This window comes from Symsagittifera roscoffensis, chromosome 4 (assembly GCF_963678635.1).
Source record: "Symsagittifera roscoffensis chromosome 4, txSymRosc1.1, whole genome shotgun sequence".
Classification (NCBI taxonomy): domain Eukaryota; kingdom Metazoa; phylum Xenacoelomorpha; order Acoela; family Convolutidae; genus Symsagittifera; species Symsagittifera roscoffensis.
In genome coordinates this window covers 59,703,816-59,713,899 of record NC_087065.1, presented here as the reverse complement: position 1 = coordinate 59,713,899, position 10,084 = coordinate 59,703,816, and the positions used below count along the sequence as shown (strand labels likewise).

At 36.0% G+C, this 10,084-nt stretch overlaps 1 long non-coding RNA gene across 1 annotated transcript; it reads left to right on the top strand.

The window, feature by feature from the left end:
* Positions 1-4,450: 4,450 nt before the first annotated feature.
* Positions 4,451-9,715, top strand: LOC134845090 (uncharacterized). The gene is made up of 3 exons (XR_010162708.1): positions 4,451-4,607; positions 7,837-8,071; positions 9,113-9,715. It is a non-coding gene; the product is annotated as an uncharacterized LOC134845090 (long non-coding RNA).
* The last annotated feature ends 369 nt before the right edge of the window (positions 9,716-10,084 follow it).

The following is a 10,084-nucleotide window of genomic DNA, read 5'->3' as shown; positions in this document are numbered from 1 at the left end:
TTGAAGCATTGGTCAAATTTAATTTAGTTGATACTCTATTGGGAAAATTGACATCACTGATTTATTTCTTCTCAAGAGGGTCACCATGGTTCTGCTGGTTCTTCTAATTGCAGCGTCAGTAATTATCGTGGATGCTGATCGTGGTCGAAAAATTACGGCTGTCGAAGAACAAACTGTGTAATAATGGGTCATGTAAAAATGAGATATTTCAAATTTTTACACTAGGGAAGGAGAAAGGGATATTGAATACACTGTTGGGTAGTTTTTTGTCTTGCTATTTTACACTTTCAAAACAAACTCGGAGATGGTGAAGCGTAGTATAATGTTAAGTTCCTCTCAGGGCTCTTTTTCACCCCCCCCCCCCACCTGCAAATTTTTTTATTTGAAGTTCCTGTTCACATTGTCCGATTGTCATTAAAATTGACATGCAGACTAATTAGGCTATGACAAACATATTTGGTCCTCATAATTAACCTAGTAAAACCACTCGTTACACCATAAATTAATGTTTGAGTGAGGTGGGGGGGGGGGGGGGGTAGGAAAAAGGGGTTCCAAAAACATGGAAGGAAAAAGGGGCTCCAAATGCCAACTCTTTTTCCTCCCCCACCCCCCCCCCCCCCCCCCAGCTCACACACAAACATGAATTTTATGCTCTAACGAGTGGTTTTACAAGGTTGATTATGAAGACCAAATATGTTTGTCATGGCCTAATTAGTCTGCATGTCAATTTTAATGACAATCGGACAATGTGAACAGTAATTTCAAATTGAAAAATTTGCAGGTGGGGGGGGGGAAGGAAAAAGAGCCCAAATGCCTGATATGGACTCCAAAAATATTTTTTTTTCAATTTTTTTTAATGTACTCAGTTTTTAAAGCAGTGGGGGACTTTAGCCTGACCAAGCAACTGTTTATACGTGAGTTTTAATTTCAGCTAAATATGGCAAGGTGATACTGAGTCAACTATGTTGCCATGTTTTCGAAAAAAAAATAAACGTTTTTCGCTGCAAAAATTATTAAGTCGGAAAACGCTGGACTATTACATCTGAGCAACTGACTACTCTTTTCCATCTTTTCTGGGTTAGTCTATTTGTTTATTTATTTCTGTTAGCTTTAACAAATTTGCAAACAAAGCGTATAGTGGAAACTTTACTAAAACAAAACCGCAAAGAGAAGCATAAAAATGACAATTGTTTGTGATATTTTTTCATGTTTCTTTTTTCAGTTTAAAAGAAATAAAATGCATCATCATAATTTTTTTTTAGTTTTTAGCACCAATCAATTTGCAATAAAAAAACCCAAAACGGAGAAGAATAGGTTATTGGGCACGTGCAATTAGGTTCCATGGATAATATTCGATAATAATTACCACTTTGGGACACACAGCCCATTATAATCCATTATAATCCAGTATTACAAAAAATTATAGTTATAGTCCATTTAAAATCCGTTATAATGAATAATAATGGATGATAATCTGTTCAAACTGCTTCCATTTTTCTGCAAAGTTTGAAGTTTTTCTAAATTTCTTACAGCTTAACGGTATGTTGAATCTACTCACATCTAGCTAATTTTTGCAAAACGGTATCACTTTCAGCATCTTTCTGTGTGAAATACTCCATTGTTTACACTCAATCCCCCACCTTTTTATCGACTCCCCAAACCTTTAGGGGGACCTGACACAACTTGAAAATGGAAACGTCATTTATGATATTGAAAAAAGAAACATTTGAATGACATAACAATCTGAAAACTTTAAACTTATCCGGTATAGATTTGAATTTTTTTGAGTATATTTTGCGGCTGATGACTAATGAGGCTTTCAGAAACCAGCAGTTTTTTTCGCGAAAAGTTTTTTGTTACTTAATAATCACCTTTTGATTGAGTAGAAAAATGCCTATTTCAATAATTTGGTATAGAACTCAAATTTAATAATGAACAAGAAAACTTGCACAAAATACAAGTAAAAATTTTGCAGAAGGAGCATTATTTTGATTGTAAGGCCGCACAACTTTATTGAAATTCTACCCGAACTGGAGTTTTATGGGAATAATCGATTATAATTGATTAAATCGACAAAAGCTGAGCCCATATAATCAATTTTCATGACCCATTCAACCATGAAAATGGATTTTTGGGGATTACAATTGATTGTTTTCAATATTTAAAAATCCATTATAAGCGATTATTTTGTCAAAATTGATTTTTTAGGCCACAAAAATCCTTGAAAATTGTTGTTTTTTTTCTGCAGAAATTTGCTTGCAGCTAATTGAGCTCCTGAAACAATTGGATGAAAAATTTTCGTAAATACATTATAATCACACCAAATTGTTGAAAAATCAACGTTCTGCCAAATTAGAACCCAAATAAACATGTTCATCACTGAACAACAAAAAAAAGCCGAATTGAAAAAGTAGAGAAAGTTAAATGTATGATTCCTCTGTGAAAAACTTCATTAGGTTATGAAACGTAATCCGTAGAAACTGCACTACACAAGTAATGATATAATTTGCAAATTTGGCAAAATTCAACAATAACCTCTCAAAAAATCATTACAATTGATTTTAATCGAGTAAAAAGGATTATATTGATATATGAATTATTATGATTATAATCCATTTTTATTGGATTATAATCTATTATAATTAATTATAATGGATTTTATTGATTAAAAATAATAGGGTTAAAATCCATTTTTAATGGATTCTTGTCAATTAATTTTGTAATTTTATGGGTACTGACTATAAATTGACAATATAATCGATTATTATTCATGAAACTCCAGTGCGGGTACTAATTTGTTTTAGTTTTTTGTTCACTTTTTTGTTTTGAAGGAGTACCGTATTTCACGAACCATTAAATCCCCCCTTTTTTCCTTCCCCCCACCTCACACGAGCATCAATTTTATGGTCTAACGAGTGGTTTTACAAGGTTGATTCATGAAACCGTGGCTGTAAAGGTTTCAACATGATATATCACGCAATTTGTTAGCTGATTTTTTTAAAACAATTGGTTCAAAAAATTGCGTACAAAACTTCCTGCACTGCGGGTTAGGAATAAAAGAAAAAAGCTTTTTAATTTGTGGAGCGATTAGAAAAACCACAAAACAAGTCATTCAGAAAAAAACAAGGGCAACTTACTTGCAAATTGTAGTACTGAGATTCGGGCCCACAAGATTCGATTGCACTCTGCAGCTTCGATTTGTCATGGCCTAATTAGTCAGCATGTCATTTTTCATGACAATTGGACAATATGAACAGTAATTTTAATTATAAAAATTTGCAGGTGGAAGGGTGGAGGAACAATTGTTTCTGAAATGTCATAAGTAAATGAGTTGGCCTAATACTTGATCCATAAATAAACCTCGGATAGTGTCAGTCAAGCGAACCTGACAAGAATTGACCATGATGGCCCCATAATGGAGGTGAAAGAGAAACTGCTGCGACTGAACAACACTCTGCACGAGGCAGGTCTCGACAGTCGACTGCACCGAGAAGCTGTGGGGCAGTTGGTCATCTACTTTGACTCGCTTGCGACCGAATATGCATCGGAGGTGGAGGCTGATCATTACGTCAATCGAAACCGTCATCGAAGAACGGCACAGAAGCAATCCGTGAGTACGAGCAGCACAAATACGGGCTATATAGATGAAGCCACAACGGTAATAGAATCATTTGATAAGGGTGTCGAATCTATCCGTAAATTCAAAACTTCAAAAAGTTTTGTTGACAAAGCAAGTGTAGTTTGTGAGGTTGTCTCAAGTTTTGGACTCGTCTTAAATCTGAAACCATACGCGGGACCAGTGTCGTCTTCATTCGCAGGCCTCGGTAGTGCAGTTCTCGGCACCTTCAACAAAAAAGAAAAAAGACCGCTCGCAGATGTTTTAACAGATGCAGTTGAAGACGCAAAAAATGCAGTTAATGAAAAAATTGATGAGCAAACTCAAAGACTGGAAGATTTTACAACAAAAAAAAACTGATGACCAAACCGAATTAATTTTGGGCGCAATTGAAGATGGAAGAAGAGCAGACAATCTGGCAAAGTATGAAGGCGAGATAACCATGATGATGGAAAGACAGGTGCTTCTGACAGGGTTGATTACGATGGATCGTAACCTGACCAGATTTGAATTGGATATGCTTTCTGGTGAACAGTGGTATTTTGCAGGCGCCGGCTTCTTAGGGGCTTTGAAAAGTCTAATTGAGGAAGATTTGACGACAGAAGACCAAGTCACAGCCAGACGAGTCGCCAGGTATTTGATTAGTTTCATCAAACTTTCTACAGCACAGCGATCAATGTGGCTGATGTTCAGTGGCTTGATGTTGTTTCATGGTCAACCGACAAATTCGGACTTGCAAGAACATCGAGACGAACAAGCGCTACAGCTGTTGAATCAGTTGGCAGAACATAATGAAATGTGTTGGTACTTGAATTTCGTTTACCTACAATTTGATCAGCCCGAATTAGGTTTAATTGGACAATACTATGAATCGCTGGGTGGATTGCAGCACCCATGCAGATTACCACAGCACGCTAGTACAGTACAGACACTACAAACAACATATAATGCGAGATTGCTTACTCCTCAAAAATTTGTCGCATTCAATTATGTGTGGTATTTTCAGCTGAAACATAAGTTAGATCTAAGAATCCTTAAATAGTTTATAAAAGTTTTGGTTTCTGCAATTCGCAGAATATCTATCAAAAGCTATCCAGCCTGCCAAAAAATAGTCAGTTTCTACCATTTATCCACATTGCATGCACATTTTCGTTCGGCATCAAGATGTTTCACCTAAAGTTGGTTAGTTTGGGTTGTCTAAGATCTTCCAGTTTCATTGGTTGCCATATGATCCAAAATAATGTTGCAGCGACGAACATTTCATGCATGATACGGATAGAAATATTGCAATTTTAGCTTTGTCAAGAATTCTAAAAAACGAAAAGAATTTTTTTTTCTTACTACATCATCATAATGAAATAACCGCTTAAAAAGAGCAAAATTCGTTATCACTTGTAAATTTTTTAAATTGAATAATGGAATAGAAGAACGAACAAATTAAAAATAAAAAAAAGAACAGAAAAAAAGAATAAAACTGCATTTAATGTAAATGTCGCTGCAGGGGCGGTCTTAGAGGGAGGCGGGTAGGAGGTGGGTGAGGGGAGACGGGGAAGAGGTGGGTGGGGGAGGCGGGGAGGAGGTGGGAGAGGTGGGTAGGGGTGGATGTACGACCCTTCCCCCTCAGGGATTCGACCCCCTCACCAACCAAATAGTCTCTCTTTTGGTATTATTTTATAACATCAATTTTAGACAGACAATTCAAAAAATTTTTATAAAGGCGTATGCGTCAACGTATGCTAACTTTGAAGAAGCTCGGGTTCCGATAAAACGCATTTTTTTAAATTAAAATTTTCCAAAAACAGATCAGAAAAGGAGTTTTAAAGCTTTCTTTTCAAAGATTAGCATGCGGCACAATTTTTTTGTCAAAATAGGGTTTTCAGTGTGTTCTAAGAGGACTCGGTAAATCAACGTGGTCGATCTTATAAAAAGGTCGACAAAATTTTCTAAAAATTTTTTGAAGGCCGCCCGCCGCTCGAGAAAATACTAGATCTGCCACTGTGCCGCTGTATAAAAAGTCGAAAAAAAATAATAGTCTGTTTGACTGTTTAAAATTCATGTTTTTAAACCAAATACTCGAAAAAAAAACATTTTAGGTTGATTTCAAAAAAAGTCCATATAAACCAACGCACAATACTGTTGCAGAGTTGGTGATATCTTTGTTTACAGATTCAAACAAGAATGCTTGTATCAGGGCAAAGCCCTGCTTGTTCGGTCTGCTCTTTTATTTTTATGGAGTAGTTTGGATCAAAATAATTGATGGAAATTAAAATGAAAAAAAAAATGAAAAGTATTTAAAAATGAAAAATATGTAGTTTTTTCTTGAAAATCATCACTTCACACTCTATGTAAATAAGAAAAAGATATATTTATCATATGACAAAGTTTTAAACAGACCAAAGAGTATATATATATATAAGTAGTAGATGTTGAGGCTAAAGTGAGGGGGGGAGCATCGGGCATTTATAAATACATATAATGTTCTGATGAGTTTCCTCAAAAAAGGCCAACATACGAGACGGTCATTTCTTCATGGAGAATTGCTGTTGTGCACCTGGATCAGAACTATATGCAATTTTTGGGCTACTTTTTGACTGAAGGAATCGTTCTTAGAAAAAATAGGGCTTCATGTTCACCTTTATGAACCTGTGGGCTTAAAATGAAGAGATTGTTTTTTCCATTTAAAAGAGACGGTGTATGTAAGTTAACCGAGTCGAGGTGCGATCGGTATGTTCCAGCCGCTCGCGGGGTATGTTTCGACCAAGCTCGACCACGTTTTGATATGTTTCGTTTGTGCTTGCAGTATGTTTCGAGTTTGTTCTCGACTCAGATCTTTTCTCGAACAGTCTTCATTGGCCGAGCACTGAGATGTGATTGAACTCAAAGTCAAAAAATAAAGTGAGCTCCTCGGCCCGGATAATAACACGATTTTTTTCTGAAGTGACTTTTTTCAATTTGTCCGACAATTTTGAGGAAGCCGAAAAAGAACTTTTGACGTGAGTTGAATCATGAAACTCACGCCCTCTGAAAAATGTTTTCGGAGGATGATCAATCGGCCTACGGTTTCGTTATCCCGAGGAATTTTTTGAAATGAGTCATATTTTGTGTTTTCGTGAGTTTGCAGCTTTTGATACACAGTGCTCAAAAATTCGCTTGTTTAATAAGTCATAATATAAACGAACGGTTTTGAGATTGAAGTTTTTCGCTAGTTTTTTTTTGAAAGACAAATAAGTAATTTTTCAAATTACAGAAATCATTGTTTGTTACTATCAGACTTTAATAAAGTATCATTCTAAATTATATAGATTATTATGTTCTGAATGTGATGATAGTTCACTGGTCTTTTTCGAGGTATCGTTTTTTGGCCTCGATAATTAATAAAAAATTATCGCCTCTCCCTCAGTTTTGCAGTCATATTTTCCTAAATAGCCAAATTGATGATATTAACGACATCTAATATTGGCTGCTGTTCTAAATTTTCTCAAATAAAGTGCGTCGCCAAAAAGCTTACAAAACGAGATATTTTATGTTATTTTTGTCAAACCTTACAAAACCTCACAAAAGATCGTTGCCTTGATGTTTTTCGCATCGGTGTTTTTTTGCCTGATATTGAATTTGAAACACATTGTGATCGCAGATGAAAAAAAACAATAAATCCAGGAATAAATTCCATATTGTTGCTCTATTGAGAAGTTCTAAAACTTGAGTTATTTTAATCCGAGACCAGGGAGAGATCTAGGGTTTTCTCGAGGGGGGGCGGATTTTCAAAAAAATTTCGAAAATTTTGTCGACCTTTTTTTGGTCGAATCGCAGGCAAAATTTTGAAAAAACAGTCCAAAAAAGGCCTTTTTAGGAACTTTTTGGAAATTTTTGACAAAAAAAAACGCGTTTTTTTTTGGCGCGCGCTCCCCCTCAAAATTAGTATATATTGGCGCCCAAGGCACCTTTAGAAAAAATTTAGGGTTGGTCAGACAAAACTGGATTTCTGAAAAAGTATCAAAGGGGGGACCCTTTGGGTCGGCAGGGGGTCGAATCCCTGAGGGAAAAGGGGCGTCCCCCTTAAATCCGCCCCTGTCCGAGATTTTTCGAACACCGGGGTTGTTGGTTTAATTAAATAAACCATCTGGGATGTGGTCTTAGATCGCTTAATTGGACTATCTTTAAATATATAAATAACTTTGTCTAATCAGCATTAACCAAAGAATTAGCAGAAAGTACAACAGGGAGAAGATAATTTGAACTCGTGGACGGCTGAGAATGGCAGACTCCTCTCAAGTACTATGAGCACTCATCAGTGGCCAGGGATCGATGACATCCGCCACATGACATCCTATCAACACAGAATATATTTTATTGGTAGAAAAAAAGAGGAATATCAAATATTTGTGGTGGACTTCAGTGAAGATGCGACCGCGGCTGTGAAATCTATAAATACTACCTTCCTCATCCACCTTGAATGTTCATAGACATCCTCATGGGCGAGATTAAATAAAACGATTAACATAAGTCTCTAAATTCATGCCCAGTACCAGTTTAGTTAAAACTTTTAAGAACATATAAAACGTAAATTTAAACCTCATGAAATCCGAGAAATTTTCCGAACACTTCATGGCATTGGGTCTGTTTTTCTAGCCAGTTTTGACTACATCAAAGAATCCTCGCCAGGTCTCAGTTGTAGTTTTTTATTAAAGCCCCTCAGCAGTGATTTGAAAGAGGATTTTTGGGTGTCGAGAAAAACTAGTCTGAATTTTTCTGTTTTTTAAATTACTTTACCTGTAAAAATAGACTAATCCAACGGTCGTTTCAGCAGTCTTTCAAAAAGGAACTACGAATTTGAAAATTTTTTGAGATTCTTTCAAATAATTTAAAAAAAAAAAATTATTTGTTCCACTTTTCAATTTTCAAATTCCAAGGAAGTGCCACATGAAACTTCAGTAGCTAGATTTCTAAAAAAAAGTTTTTCACAGCAAAATAACCGATTTTTTAAGTTAACAATCATTTCTCGCTCACTGCACTTTTGTTCGAAATTAGACCAAAAACCAAAAATCTAAACCGTTTTTTTCTTCATAATCTTTTAAGGGCTTCAATATGATAGAGGATTACAAGGGCTTTGTTATGATATAATACTAAGTTCACATCAAGGAGTTTTGTGAACTTGATTTTGCATGAAAACATAACTAAATGAACACTGAAGACAAAGTTCCTGTCCCCACCTTCCGTGGCCGGAATAAATCATGCCCATATTGAACATGGGTCTGGTAGTTTTTTCGAGCATTGATTGTCCTTTTTTTGACCAAAAGAAAAACATCACAATTATCTTTATAACTTTTGCATGACAAGCTTAAAACAAGTTACTTCACACAATTAAAATATATTTATGGGCTAAGTCATCAAAAATATTCTTGAATTTTCCGCAATTCTAAATGAACCGAATCGTGTTCACTGTTTGTGGGTTTGTTTGCGCTGTGAGTGTGTCTATGCTCTTTAATTAATTTGAAGACACATACATGGCTGCATGTGGGAACACATTGCTCGTGCATGAAAGAGGAACAAAAGAACTTCATGTCTTCCGTAATGACACCTGGGTGTCCACTATCACTCTAGACGACAACCTGCAGTGGCCGAATGGGTGTTACCAGATGGAATTACGACACGGTCAGTTATTTGTGGGTGACTATATGGATGATTATGTAACTGGTTATCGGTACAGTGACTCACCATCTCCATCTATCTCGGGGCCTATATGGGGACCAGTAGAAGCATCGATGGGAAGATTCGTGGTCATGTCTGATCATCACATTATAACCAGAAAGAAGACTGATAAAGCTACTCTCCTTCTGCACACTCTGTCAGATGAGTCCTCAGATGAGGACAAGAGTGGAGAAGGCAACAACAAGCAGACAGTAATCAGCACACATGAAATCAACAGTGATGTGAACCTGTGGCATCCTCTCGCAGCTATCTCCAACACTACTGTTGTGGCCAGAGTTGAGGCTGATTCTGGAGATGCCGATGAAACGAATGTTTTGCAACTTGGACCGTGAACAAACTTATAACTAAAATAAATTCATTCTATACCAAATGATAATGAATTATTTTACATTGCTGTATTTTTTAAACATCTATCTGCACTATAGATAAATGGACTAAATCCAAATTTCAAAATCGAGTTAACCGGAGATGCTAGCTTTTTTATTTCATTAATCTAGAAAAAAACTGTTTATAACACTTCGGGCCTCAAGTCAGGGTTTATTGGATTCCAATTAAAGCTATCGTAACCGGCGTTTTTAAATTAGAGATGACAGATTCTTCTTGTTGACGCTTTTGAATCAAAAACTTGTGTACTAACTAAGTTGAGGAAGTTCTTAAAAAATCAAAAAGGAGAAAACAAATTACAAGAATAATGTTCAGAGTGATAGTTGTAATTTTAGCAATTTAGATCAATACGCCTATTGACAACACATCCTTATT